The 14687-nt window shown below is 34.4% G+C and overlaps 1 protein-coding gene and 1 pseudogene across 2 annotated transcripts in view; one reads left to right on the forward strand and one right to left on the reverse strand.

Annotated features, from left to right (window-relative positions):
- Positions 1 to 14687, reverse strand: part of DACH1 (dachshund family transcription factor 1) — a 446835-nt gene that overhangs the window by 353563 nt on the left and 78585 nt on the right. The window lies entirely within an intron of this gene.
- LOC132226374 (small ribosomal subunit protein eS27-like) lies at positions 7462 to 7770 on the forward strand (annotated as a pseudogene).

A 14687-nucleotide genomic window follows, 5' to 3' on the forward strand; every position in this document is an offset into this window, starting at 1 on the left:
ACCCTGTTCAGGTAGCTCAGTTGGTTAGAGTATTGTCCCAGTATGTCAAGATCGCAGCTTCGATCCCAGGTCAGGTCACATACAAGAATCAACAATGAATGCGTAAATAAGTAGAACAAATCTACCTTTCTTTCTTTCTTTCTCTCTTCTTTCTTTCTTTCTTTCTTTCTTTCTTTCTTTCTTTCTTTCTTTCTTCTTTCTTTCTTTCTTTCTTTCTTTCTTTCTCTCTCTCTCTCTCTCTCTCTCTCTCTCTTTCTCTCCTCTCAAATTAATAAAAATAATACTTTAAAAGGTCATGGGGTTATTTAATTCAAACAAGAACCCACTTTTACAATAAATCTGTCACTTTTGAACCATAGTACTAGTACTTACAGAACTCTAGAAAGTAGAAGTATACCATTCTAGAACGTAGAAATAACTCCCCCCTTATAACAATGAATCAGTAAACTATTATAACCTGACTTGGTGGAAATTATTGTTTGTGATAGATAACTTAAAACAATTAAGATGTAGAGCTGGTAAATATTAACTACATGGCCTACAAACTTATAGAAAGAATGAGATGAAATTTTTGTAATTTTCCATCTTCTTATCCCAAACCATTTAATGGCTCACACACATACACACACACACACACACACACACACACACACACACACACATTATCCCACCAGGATAAATTAAATATTAGTTACATAAAGATAAATGTTATTTGTATAAATGTGGACATCATCTCTATGGTTGAGGATAGGTAAAGGATGAAGAAAACTTATAGGTTTGAAAGGCCAACTGAATTATCAAAGATAATGAAATTCACAAAAACTAACTAGAGTTAACAGCAAATTGTTCCATTTAAAAAGTATAATTTAGGGTAGTTTTCAAGGTGTTTTTTATTTAATTTTCTGAACAGTATATGTATTTTTATTCTGAACAAACCATGCAGTGATTAGTATCATAATTTAATCTCTTCAGATAGACTGATCTCCTCTACAGTATACTTGCCCCCTTGCCTACAGTTATATAAATATGTTCTGGGTTGTTGTTGTTTTTTTAAAGAAACAAACCTTCTCGTTTAAGTAATTAAGATTCCTTAATTAAACATACTAAGGGCATGGACAATGAAGTCTTTATAAATCTGTGAGCATGCCTAAAAGCAACAAAATCACACTTTTGTTAAGCATTTGTGTGTATTTTGCACAATTTTTAAAAGTTTAACCTCTGTAGATCAATGTGCTTCCTTAAAAGACTTTAATAAATTAAAGTGCAGAGAGCTTTTTTTCACCAGGCAGAAAAAGCTGATGAGACAGGTTTAGTTTAATCTCAGGCAATAGAAGTCATTAACCATTCTCTCAGGGATTAAAATATAGCTTGCCCTTTTCTTCTCTCACTTATCATTAGCATCACTTTAATCTCCTAGCGTTTCACACTGCTATTTTAATCATTACTTACTGCCTTTTGACAAGTGCAGAACATGCTTTTTCTCATTGAGGCAATATCCTGGTTTTAGCTGACAAATGTAGGACATAATGTAAAAATATCAAAGTGACATCTCTTAAACACACCTTCATCATAAAAATCTCTAAAGTTACAATATTCCTTTGTCTAGTATTTCCATGAAAATTATCACTTGAAAGGTTTATATCTTAAACAAAGAGAAAAAGTTTCTTCTGAAAACAACAAAAACTAGTTTACAAAAAAAAAATTAAACTGTGTACATGAGATCCAGAAATGTGTACGTAAGTATTGTTCTTTCTAAAATAGTCAGGAACTTCCAAGTATTTACAAAAGCAGTCTGTTGTTTTAAAATAACTTTAATAACAACATATACAATATTGAAATGGCTACTCCATTTGATGCTTTGTAATCACATACATCTTAGGTTGAGTCAAAACAAAATACTATCAGGAGTATGCCTAATTCTATTATCTCAATAATACCACTTCCCTGAAGATCAATAAGTATTATATAATACTTAAAAGAAACTATACATGGAAATAATAGCTACAACTATATTAACATATATCTTCTGAAAATCTATTGCAAGTGTTACAACTAACTTTGTTGCTACATTTTCTAAACTGTTATTTTAGTTAAAAATAAAAACCATATGATGTTTATTAATGTTCTTTTATCTCATGACATGTTGTTTAATTTATGGAATCTCATTAATCTAATCTGCCTAAATCTGAAGTGGATAACAAATTTGGCATAAATCTTTGGGGATTTAGGAATTTAAGTTTCATATTGTCTTTAGATATAAGTATTATAAATATGAGTGTATATTCTAGCATCTTTATATTATTCCATTTTAACTCCAAAGTGAACTAATGAAATATTTGGTAATTAACCAAATCTGACTTTTAAAACCAAAGCACCAATTTTTGGTAACGATCACTCACACTTGGCCCCAAGCCCTTTAATCTAGTCCATCTGTAATGATCTCATAGTACTTTCAGCCATTATTTAGCTGTTAGAAGAAAAAATATGTCTCACTATATGTTTCGACAATAAAATCCCTTCTTAAGCTTTACAAAGCAGAACAATTCATTATTTGATCTCTTTCCAGGTTCAAAGTCTGTCTTATTACAGTACTTCAAAGAAATATGTAATCAAAGACAAACAGCTGTGAAAACAATCTTTTATTACTTTATTATCATTGAGGACATATCTGTAGAGTAAACCAATGGAAATGGCATACAAATAATCTCTATTACATTTGTTGTTTTGCATTTGTTCACAAACTGTGCATATTTATATTTAAAGTTTAATATTATTTCCTATAAATAAAGTAAAGGAACAGTCCAACAGTCCAGTCACTCTATTGTCTGTCAAAAAAAGCAACACACACACACACACACACACACACACACAACAAAAAACAATGACAACAACAAAGAGTGAGCTGCTTTAATGTCAAACAAGTGTTTTTAAAAAACAAATTGGTATTCAAAATTTTCAAAATGGTATTCAGTGATATGACTCTCTGGGTTAACATTACTCTCAAGTTAGATCATATTTTCTGATGTTTACACTAATCAGTGAGAATTTCAGAATTGTTCAAGTACAAATTCGTATACATAACTAAAATTATACATCAATTGTACCACTTGCCCTTTATTTTGAAAACAGACGCAAAATCAAGCAATTACTTTATAAGGCAGTAGCTGCATTGCCCAGTTTATTCCCATATTTTATGTACCACACAATAACCTGACCATGTCTTCACTTCTTAGAATGGAGGGTTTCTATCACTAACACGCAAATAGACTGGACCATGTAGCCTAAAGTGTTCCTTGGATGGGAAGACTCCCTTCATTTGCAAGTGTCAGAGTGGAAGAGATGATGTTCTGCTGCCCATTACGATAGAAAACATGTGGAGGCAGAAGAAGCAAGCATCTTCTGAGAACACATTATAGGATAGAAACCTCATAGGTTATTTCATTGTTCTGAAACTGCATCGCTGTCCATATTTTACAGATGTGGAATATTAAAAAGCTGAAAACTTGTAACTCATTGCTGGGTTAACCTAACTTGCCCTTGCACTTTGTAGGAGACCCAGTGCCCTCCAGTCTAGAGCAAACTTTCTAGGCACAGGTCCTCCAATGCTCTTGAAAGGCACAGCATGCTAACAAACCCAGCTTTTCTTCAAAAGACTCTAAGGCATAAGAGGGGACAAAATGGGTCACTATAACTCTCTGCAAAATTAAATTGGTGATTCATCAACAGAGGCCACACTTAGAAAGAGCATTGTCTCTAGGTCTCTGCAAACATATCGGCAGTCCAGGAGAAGTGTGGAATCTGTGCTATTTCTCTCATTGAAAGATGCTGGCTACCCTGGCTGGTGTGGCTCAGTTGGTTGGACATTGTCCCTGTGTGCCAGGAGGTTGCAAGTTCGATTAAGGTCTAAAGGGCACATGTCTAGGTTGTGGGCCTCGTGAGGGGCGTGCAGGAGGGAGCCCAGTATGTTCACTTTCATATGGAGTTTTCTCTCAGTCCCACTCCCTTCCTCTCTCTTTAAAAAGAAAAAGTCAGTAAACTGTTCGGAAAAAAAAAAAAAGATATGGCTGAGGGAAGCTGCAAATATGCTACCTCACACTGACAAACTGAAAAAATGGACAGACAACAATCATAAGCATGGCATTATGGCCATAGAGTCAAACCAGGTCATTAAGTCTAGGACATGAATTTTAAAAGGTAATGGTATGTCCACTTCATTTTCTGCTGTCTCAGTATAACATGAAAAGATTTAATATCTTTGTACTGATGTAAAAGTCTCTTTCTATAAATATAGATGGATAAGGACATGTACACACATACACATTCAGACAAAAACACACATACATTACTTACACTATAGTAAATTATTTATGTAACATGGCCCTCAGTTGAAAAAGTGATTCTGAATTGAATATAATTATGCAGGAAAGAAAGAAAGAAAAATGAAAGCAACAATAAATACTATATAGAAATGATTTAACTAAAATTTTTTGTTGCAGGTAAACTGAGCTAAAATCATATAAGCATAAACATTGTATTCTCTATTTTAAATAACAATATAAAAATATAAAATTTCTAGAGACTCTGGTCAGCCAAGTGAAGGGATAATGTAGGAAATGAATTGCTTACTTGAAACCCTGATCCTTCATAGTACAACTTGGTTCAGTTTTACTGCTTACTAAATAAACAGTATCAGAATTGAAAATGCATTTAATGCATGACTCAATTTCCATAGAAGTTAATTTCCTGACTTTTCAGTTTGATTGCATCAGAAGTTATTCAGTAAAAGAGGGCAAAACAAAGCCAGTCACTCCTGCTTTGGAATAATTAAGCAGTAATTTGACCAAACATTTCCTTCCTTCCTGTATATTTCTCAAAGTCACTATTACACTTCAAATCTTAGCAGAAATATTTTTAATGGGCACAATCTATAAGGGAAACAAATAGCTCATAGTAAAATTTTTCACCATCAGTGTTGGCAACACCATTATGAGACCACTTTTTACTGCTATTTTTAGGATGCATTTGAGATAAGCTTTTGGTTTTCAGGCTTTAGAATGACCATATTACAGAAGTGAGAGTAACCATCACTAATTTTCACACACAAGCTCAATATACAATTCAGTTAATTAATATGGGACACAACTTCTGGAAAATTAACTAAATAGGGCAGTGTTATAACTTTAAATGTTACTTTAACGCAGTTAACATATTGATTGTAAAAATTAGATTGTTTAATGCTATTCCAGAAAAAAGAAATATCAGTCTTTGAAATCTGAGGGTCCCAGATCATTTGTCTACATTAAAAATGTATCCATCACTCACAAAATTATGTGAAACTATCATATACAGCCTTTGCCTTTTAACTATTTTGAGAGCAACTTCTTACATATCCTTTCATTTCATTACTGAACAAAATTAAAAAGTGCATTCCAATCCCCCTTGCCCAGTTTGAAAAACTAGTATTTATTCTACCCCCCCCCCAATAAACCCTGCTATTGTTTTTACTTTGCAACTCAACTAACTTTTTTTTAGTCGTTATCGTTCACCTCTGCTAAGTGACTTCTCATATGACTTGGTCTGTAAATCTTGTTTTTCCTTCATCACTCCCCACTCCCACTCCATCTCAGAAATCTCAAAGCCTCTTGGCCTGTGATCCAAACATCTGACACGCACCCTCAAAGCTCTCCATGCGTACGCATTATTTTTCTATTTTAATGATCAACCAAAATTTTGCTACTGATTCTCTCAGCCTCTTGTTATCAGTCACTTGTCCCTCTGTTTACAACAATCACCCAATGGTTACTTTCAGGTACAGTTCTGTTAACTGAGGAAAGGTGAGCTCAGAGAGCATCTGTGTACACCTCCTTCTGGGAGGCAGTGCCTTGTAGAGGAGAGAGAGCCAGACAGTCAAGACTTGTGCCTGTCTCCACCACGCTGATTTGTAACTTGAACAATGAGTCTCAGTTTCCTCAATAATGAAATGGAAACAATGATATCTACCACCATCATAGGGATATTATAAAGATTAAATGGACATTTTCTAATTTTTCGTGGTACAGTGTAGGTGTAATCAAACTTAGTATCATTTCTCCTCTTCTTGGAAATTGTGTGCCAATAAGAAAAGAAGTATTCTCAATTACAATATCCTAGATTTTCAACAATCCATGTAAATCCATATAAATGACAGCATCTGTATATGTCCACCATTTAAAACACAAACATTAATCCAAACATATGGGTCAGGGTTACATTTTTCCTTAAGTTGTTTTTTACTAGACAACCTATACAAGACTTGCTGACCTCTGCCAAGTATTCAAAATTTTAAATATTTATGTATAATATTCCCCCATGCTACACATTGATTGTCAGTATATATGAATTATTAAATTAATTTATTGTATAATAAAAATTTTAGAATGCAAATGGACCTTATGAATTAATTAGTTAATCCTCTCAGTTTACAAATGAGAACCCTTCATTCGAATAGATTGCTCAGCCCTTAATAGTCATAATAGAAGCCAAATTTTTGAGAATGCACTTATTTTTCTATTTTTTAATACTTTGATTTTTATATAACTCAAATGCAATACTAAATATATATATATATATATATATATATATATATATATATATATATATATATATCATCTTCTCCTTTGACTATAGAGCAGATGATAGAGAAATTAACTCATTTGTTTTCAAATTTTCCCTTAGTGACCAATGGGACCACTCACTAGTTCTTTAATTAACAGTCTATGGATTATAGTTCTATAATGTTCACCAAAAATGTCTCCAATTTAAAGAAAATTTAAAGTGGAAAAATTTAGTAAAAATCCTAGCTTTCAAAAGACATAATTTGTTTCTTTTATAATAAAGTTTATTCATGATTAATATTTATTTTTATACTAAAATAAATAAATGGAATTTGCAACTTTTCTCCATTATATATGTATGCAAAAACCATCTCTCTCTTAAGATACATAGCAACGTTTATGAGAACTGTTTATATTCATCAAGTCCATGTTTAGATTATTTCTAAAATATATAACTTGGAAACAAAAAAAAAAATTGCCCCATTATACTCCATAGGCTTATTATTCTAGGAGGAACACTGGTCTAACATGCCTTTGATTTGTCAGGTGATTACTAAAGGAAGGTAGATAGTAGAAAATTTGAGTTTTATGTGATATTTTATTTTATTTATTTATTTTTTTAAATATATTTTATTGATTTTTTACAGAGAGGAAGGGAGAGAGATAGAGAGTCAGAAACATCGATGAGAGAGAAACATCGATCAGCTGCCTCCCGCACATCTCCCACTGGGGATATGCCCGCAACCCAGGTACATGCCCTTGACCGGAATCGAACCAGGGACCCTTCAGTCCACAGGCCGACGCTCTATCCACTGAGCCAAACCAGTTTCGGCAAGTTTTATGTGATATTTTAATTGTAGTACTTTAAATCGATTTAGAAGAGGAAGGTGGTGCCACTCTGAAGGTGACGACCTCCCCACGATGAAATCCCTCACACTAAGGATCTCCTTCATCACTCTCCAGAGAGGAGAAGAGGAAAAACAAGAAGTGCCTGGTGCAGAGCCCCAATTCCTACTTCATGGATGTGAAATGCCCAGGATGCTATAAAGTCACCACCATCTTTAGCCATGCACAATTGGTAGTTTTGTGTGTTGGTTATTCCACTGTTCTCTGTCAGCCAACAGGTTGAAAAGCAAGATTTACAGAAGGATGCTCCATCAGAAGGAAGCAGCACTAAAAGCTCCTCAAATCAGGATGAGTGGGGAACCATCCCAATAAACACATATGGATACAAAGAGAGAGAGAGAGGGAGAGAGAGGCGGGGGGGGGGGGGGGGGAGAAAAGGAAGGTGCTTTTATCTTTCAGCAAGACTTGAATGCCATTTTACAAAATTTAGCTTTTATTTTTTTATTCTGTCCCATCAAATTCACACTTTCTTAGAGTTATAGATATACTAAAATACAAAAAAAATAACATATAAAGCAATGGGTTAATACATAAAACAAGAATGAACTAAAGAAAAAAAATGAGAGTTATATTTTGAATTTTAGAAAAAAAACATGACCTCACTCACAGATATTTGAAACAAAACAATTATAGAAACTAGAATGCAGAAGATGCAAGGTTAAACATACTCTGGTTAAGGCATGTCAATTTATCAGACTCTGCTTATACTGAAGAATACTTTCAGAGTACTGTGCATATAACCTAGATCATATCAGCAGCTCAACTGATGAGCATAACATTTTGTGAGCCATGGAGTTTCTTGTTTTCTAGCCATTTCTCTTCCTTTTCCCCTTCATTTCCAGATAACTGCCTGAAAACTCAGCAAAATATTTCCCTGTCTCTTTCTTTCCCATTCTGACCACCTCTTCTCAACTGAATCAAGCTATTTTGTGTTTCCGTTTGTGCTAATCTCAATTTTTTAAAAAATATATTTTATTGATTTTTTACAGAGAGGAAGGGAGAGGGATAGAGAGTCAGAAACATTGATGAGAGAGAAACATCGATCAGCTGCCTCCTGCACATCCCCCACTGGGGAAGTGCCCGCAACCCAGGTACATGTCCTTGACCGGAATCGAACCTGGGACCTTTCAGTCTGCAGGCCGACACTCTATCCACTGAGCCAAACCGGTTTCGGCTGCTAATCTCAATTTTTGAACACACACACTGAATTATACAGATTAATGTCTTCCCCCAACTAAACTGTGAGTTTCCTGAGAACAAAATATCTTTTATGCATCTCTGGAAAACTTTCTTCTATTTTAGTGCCTGGAATAGACTGAGTGCTTCACAAATGTTTTATGCATGAACTATGAATAAATAGATGAATGAATGAATGAATGAATGAATGAGGATAATAAGGACAAAATAGGATGGCATATGTTAAAAAAACAACTCTGTAACCCATAAAACATTACATACTCCATTCTTAACCCAAGTTGGCGAAGAGGGGTCAGGAGTAAAAATTTCAGAATAGTCTTTAATTTGATGTTGTGTCTATCCTATGTAATAAAAGCCTAATATGCTAAATGTCCAGTCAACCAGTCAGCCATTCAACCAATCAAAGTGTAATATGCAAATGATATGCTAAGACCCCTAAACCAATTTCTATGACATGCACGGACCACCAGGGGGCAGACAGTCAACCGGTCAACCAGTTCTATGACATGCAATGACCACCAGGGGGCAGAGCTCCAACTGGTAGGTTAGCTTGCTTCTGGGGTCCGGCCTATCGGGACTGAGTGAGACAGGCCAGATACACCCTGGAGCCCGCCTATGGTCCCTCCCCAACTGGCCAACTCCTGTGCTCCTCCCTGGCTCCGATCATGCACCAGTGGGGTCCCTCGGCCTGGCCTGCACCCTTTTGCAACCCAGGACCCCTCGGGGGATGTCGGAGAGCAGGTTTCAGCCCAATCCTGCAGGCCAGGCTGAGGGACACCACTGGTGCACAAATTCATGTACTGGGCCTCTAGTTTTTAATAATGCAGAATTGAAACTCTCACATGTCTTCCATGTTTATCAGGTTATAATAAAGGCCATAAATTTGAATGCCTCAAGCAACAGGCAGTGAACAACCAGATCTCATGGAACTACAGTGAACCTGCACATAGATCCCACAGAAAGTTGACAAACACTGCTCACCTCTAGTCAATTGTTGCCACGGCAACACAGAGGCCAATTTTCTAAGTTTCTTGTATGTACAAACTCATGATTTTTATTTGAAATCTCCATTCTAAAATATGTCTATGAGATACAACATAGCAACCTCAGTTTACTATAGCATTTCCTTTTTTTTTTTTTTTTCAGTTTTCTGACACAGAAGATACCTTTGTTTTCTTTATTAGGGATCTTACTATATTTTTTAAATGTTGAATTGGATCAGATCACACCATCTTCAGAAAGCTTCAATGGCACTACACTGCTTACCATGGTAAGCACTGATTTCTCAATCAGACCTTCATTTCTCAATAAACTATGTCCCCAACATTTAAACTATCTCTTCATCTTCAGTTTCTTAAATTTCAGGTGAAATGGACAAACTCCACTCCTTCCTTTAGAAATGGGATTTTAAATTTTTCTACAGACAAGAAAAAAGATTAAATTTAGTTGGTACTGTATTATATACAAACAAAATCAAGACCTCTGCTCATATATTCCTATCATAGGATAGACAGAGGTCCCCAAAATGTAAGATCAAAGAATTTAAACAGTAAGTCTATGGGGATTTAATTAATTCGAGAAATATCTACTGAGCTGTTATGGATCAGATATTGTGTCAGGTAACCAGAATACATAGATTATAACACATAGTACCTGCCCTCCAGATATACAGCCTTTAGTAGAAATGGGACAAAAGAATAAAGGGTTACAACAGATTATAAACGGTGTGATTGGAACTTAAAAACCTTTCTATGGTATGATTAGCTCTTACAGAGATTAGAGCAGAGAAATTTTTATAATAAAAGTATCACTGAAGCTGGCACTTGAAGAATGAATGGAAGAAAATGTAAAAGAAAGATAAAAATGTAATTTACATTATATTGAAGAATTTTTTTTTCTTTTGAGAGGCATTTAAATGGAAACAGGATAATTATAACTCTACATAATGTATATTTGTATACTTGGCTCTTATCCTGGAAGAAGCAATATAGATTTTCCAAAGTAAAGTAATAAAACCCAAAGTTAAAATAAGTATTAGCATTAAAGTTAAAACTTAAGGACAACAGTATAATGAATTTGAGTTTTTAATATATATCATAGCACAATAGTTGGCTTCGTAATAGTGACATTAAGTATCTGAATAAAAAATTTACTATATGCAAAGAGTATGTTTGTACTCATTTCCAACCTCTTATGTTTGAGATTTTTTTGACTACTAGAATTTCAGTTTATAGGCAAAACAGTGTCTATCCCCTATAGGTACTCAATCCTCAGTGTTTCAATAAGTCAATTCATAGAAAATGGGTAAATAGTTAAATATAGCACTGGAATAAAAACAGAACAAATATGCTAAGATTTGTTGTCAGGAATTTCATAATTGTAGGTCTGAATTGCTCCACAAAATGCTCTGTTTTCCCTTATGTTCATGAGATCTACACCCACTCGCATAAGAAAAGAGAGTATATTTGGGTTAACCAAACTGAGGCCTACTGTCATTTCTTACTCCTCTCAAACTATTTCCAATCTTTTGAATTCAATCACTGTGATTATATCAGTTCTCTTAGAAGACTACTGTCCTCTTCTACCCTTTTCTCTATATATTTAAATTCATCTAGACATGCTCATTAGCCAAAGAAAGTTTTGTCATTATGAAGCACTAGAAACAGAGGTAAATCCCCTGCAGATTTTCTGATCCATTTCTTGACCTATTTTTAAAAAATAACCAGGTTCCCTAACCTTCATCACAGAGAGTTTCTGTCATAATAAAATGTACGGGTAAGTAGAAGATCCACTTGCTGAATTATCTAGATTTGTTCTAAGATTTCAACAATGCCTAGTTCCTAATTGACAACTTTTCCTCTTTCTGAAATAAATAAGTAGAATGATGATAAATAGAAAAAGGAGAAACTTAAGAAGTATTTCTAAAAATATATAATGGAATTCAAGGAACATAAAATATACTAACAAAGTCCTTTGAACTCTCTAAAAATTCAGTTCATTCTATATTTTTTACTTTGACAGTTGCAAAATATAAGAGAATTTTAAACCACAAAATTAAAAAGGGAACAATTAGCTCTTGAATTCTCAAACATATATACTCCTCAAAATTATTAAGAACTCCTGGTATATCTTTGTCAATTATTTTACTTCTCCCTAAGAAAAAATATGGAAATATGTATTTCTATGACATCTGCTGGTGAATCATTCAAGAATTTTTTAATCCTGTTAACATGCAAATATGATTGCTGTAAACCCTTAAAAATCATCATCCTGAAACTAACCCAGTGTCAAATGTATATTATGCATTAAATTAGTTTTTAGAAAGTTCTCCTTACATTACTAACCAGTTTTAAGATAATAAAGCCAGACATAGGCTTCCTGATGCTATTTTTAATGACAATCATATCTGTCTTATAATGTCAATGTGTTCTTAAAGCCCTGTGCAGTCTTGTATCAAGAAGATATTTTCACTTCATGTGTTGGATCACTGCTTTTCAATAAAGCTGAAAAGACTCTGTTGACAGGTTCAGCTCTTTGCACAAAGCCTCAAAGGCCCAGTGATTACTAATGGGAGCGTAGGGTCAGAGCTAACATCCATAATCCCAACTTCTAGAAAGGTATCTTCACATTTCCTCTCCGCATCTTCCTTCTCTTCACATACTCAAATTTCTAACATCTTTTTTCTTCCTTGCTCTCTTCTCAACCAACCAATCCTATGCTATTTCCAACCATGAATTCTTCTACTTCCTACCCAACTATCCATCAAAACAATCCCTCTGCTGTCCCTGATATCTATCTATCATCTATCTATCTATCTATCTATCTATCTATCTATCTATCATCTATCTATCTATCTATCTATCTATCTATCTATCTATCATCTATTTATCTCTCTTTCTTCTCACAGACAAGTAGCAAAGATCAGGCCATTCAGGAAATAACATGAAGGGCAGGCATTAATGAATAACTGCTTAGAATAAGGCAAGTGAGAATATAAGAGGGCTAAAGGAGAAGAAGAAAAGAGAGAGAAAACAAGTTATAAATGGAGAAGTTAAAAAGGCAACTGGGCCTAACATACCAAGATTTAGGAGTAAGCAAAGGGAATACTATTAGTCCTTGCAAAATAAAATACGTGCTTGAGTAATCCATATCAGTTGGAATGACAAGCCATAGGTTTTAAAAACCACAGTTTATGTATATGTGTATAAAAACATTTAAGTCTCAGACAATAAACAATCATTGTTGTGAATGCAGATCAATATAGCTTCCACAGTTAAGATACTTTGAAATTGAAAATGTTAAGTAGATTGCTATTACTGCCTTACATCCCATCAGGATGAAACTACAGGAAGTGGGAGTAGACATGGCAGCTACAGCTTCAAAGCCAGTTAAAATGAAGTGTACTTTGTCAGATGAGAAGAAAATTAAAATATTCATTTCAGATCTAATGATTCAAGCATATTGCTTGGATGCTCAAAAAGTCAAAATAGAAACTGAATAGATCAATACGATTAGATCTTTAGAACTTAGCTGAAAATGGCATATGCATCAATAGTTAATATTAATTCCAGAAATAACCTTGAATATATATTTTAATCAGATATATAGATTGACTTAGAAAGAACACTAGGATGACTAAGACACAAATTAATAACATTTTTCTCACTGGTTATTAAGTCTAACCTCCTTGACCTGAAGACTAAGCCTCCCCATGATATTTAAAATCTGTTATGTTATAAGCTGGGTTATATAAAACTTCTACAAGAATATCAGGAAGGAAAAACATTCAGCCTTTCTATTGTTTCTTCTTTTTGTTGATTGTGCATGTTAAACTGACAATACTTATTTAAACACTTTTTTTTTTTTAATCTGACCCTTTTCTTCCTGGACCAAGGAATTTTCTCCGTCACAGAGTAATAGAGCTTGAAAACTTCAGCATCAGCAGGGAAGGCAGGCACTCCTTAGCCAGCCACTGTGAGAGAGAGAAAATGCAATTAAGGTTCCCACCAGGGACAGAGAACTAAACAAAACCTGCGTCTTCACACAAGAGCCTTTCTCTTCAATGCGAACTACAAGGCCTCAAATCTTGTTGTGCGATGCAAGCATTTAGGACAACACACTTTCAGATTTTCTCACAGCAGATCAAAGTAAATAATGCAAAGGCAGCAAACAAAAGGGAAAAATCCAGTGTGCCTACATTAAAAAGAGATTACAGGGTACTTACAAGTGATTGAAGGAATAGGTGACATTTTAAAAACATAAAACCAAGTACAAATAGCAAATAGAGTCTAGTTGTGTTATTTTAGCTAGAGTAACAAACGACAAATGACTTATCATCAGTGTGAAATTTAGATAAGGTAATTTGACTTTATTCTACTACTTTCTACACCTAACATTATTCATATTCCCATCTCTCCCTTTCTAGGTTTTAGGATTTTCAAAGCCTAGAGACAAGACAACTGAGATAGGGAACCATTAAAGTTATGAGCCTTCTCAAATGAGTGCCCCAGACTACGCAAAGCACCCTGTGATTGGAGACGTGGCATCGCTCCACTTCCCTCTTTCTCCTGAGGACAGTAATCAGTCATAAAAGCAGCTCTCCTCCTTCATATCAAGCCAACAGCTGGAACCTCTTCTGCAATGTTAAATTTAACGCAAACCCCTTCCTGGGCACTGAACTGAGTCTTGGTGGTCTGTTCTACCGTCTTCAATGAATACTTCAGGGCCATAGTTTATCCTTTACTTTTGTGTAAAATTCTCATTGACTTTCATGCAACTCCATAAAAGAAGCAAGGGTTGAATATTATCCTTTAAGGCCAAATTGACTATGATCGAAGAGAAAGAATGGAAATCTGGGAGGCCCAAGTCAATAAACAAAAGACAAATGCTTGGAAGACTTAAAACTAAAAACTAAAAAAAAAAAAAAAAAGCTTCAGATAGATAGGATATTTGAACTTCTTTTTAAAATATAATGATACAGTGGTGCCTAGA

Source organism: Myotis daubentonii, chromosome 2, assembly GCF_963259705.1.
Source record: "Myotis daubentonii chromosome 2, mMyoDau2.1, whole genome shotgun sequence".
Classification (NCBI taxonomy): Eukaryota; Metazoa; Chordata; class Mammalia; order Chiroptera; family Vespertilionidae; genus Myotis; species Myotis daubentonii.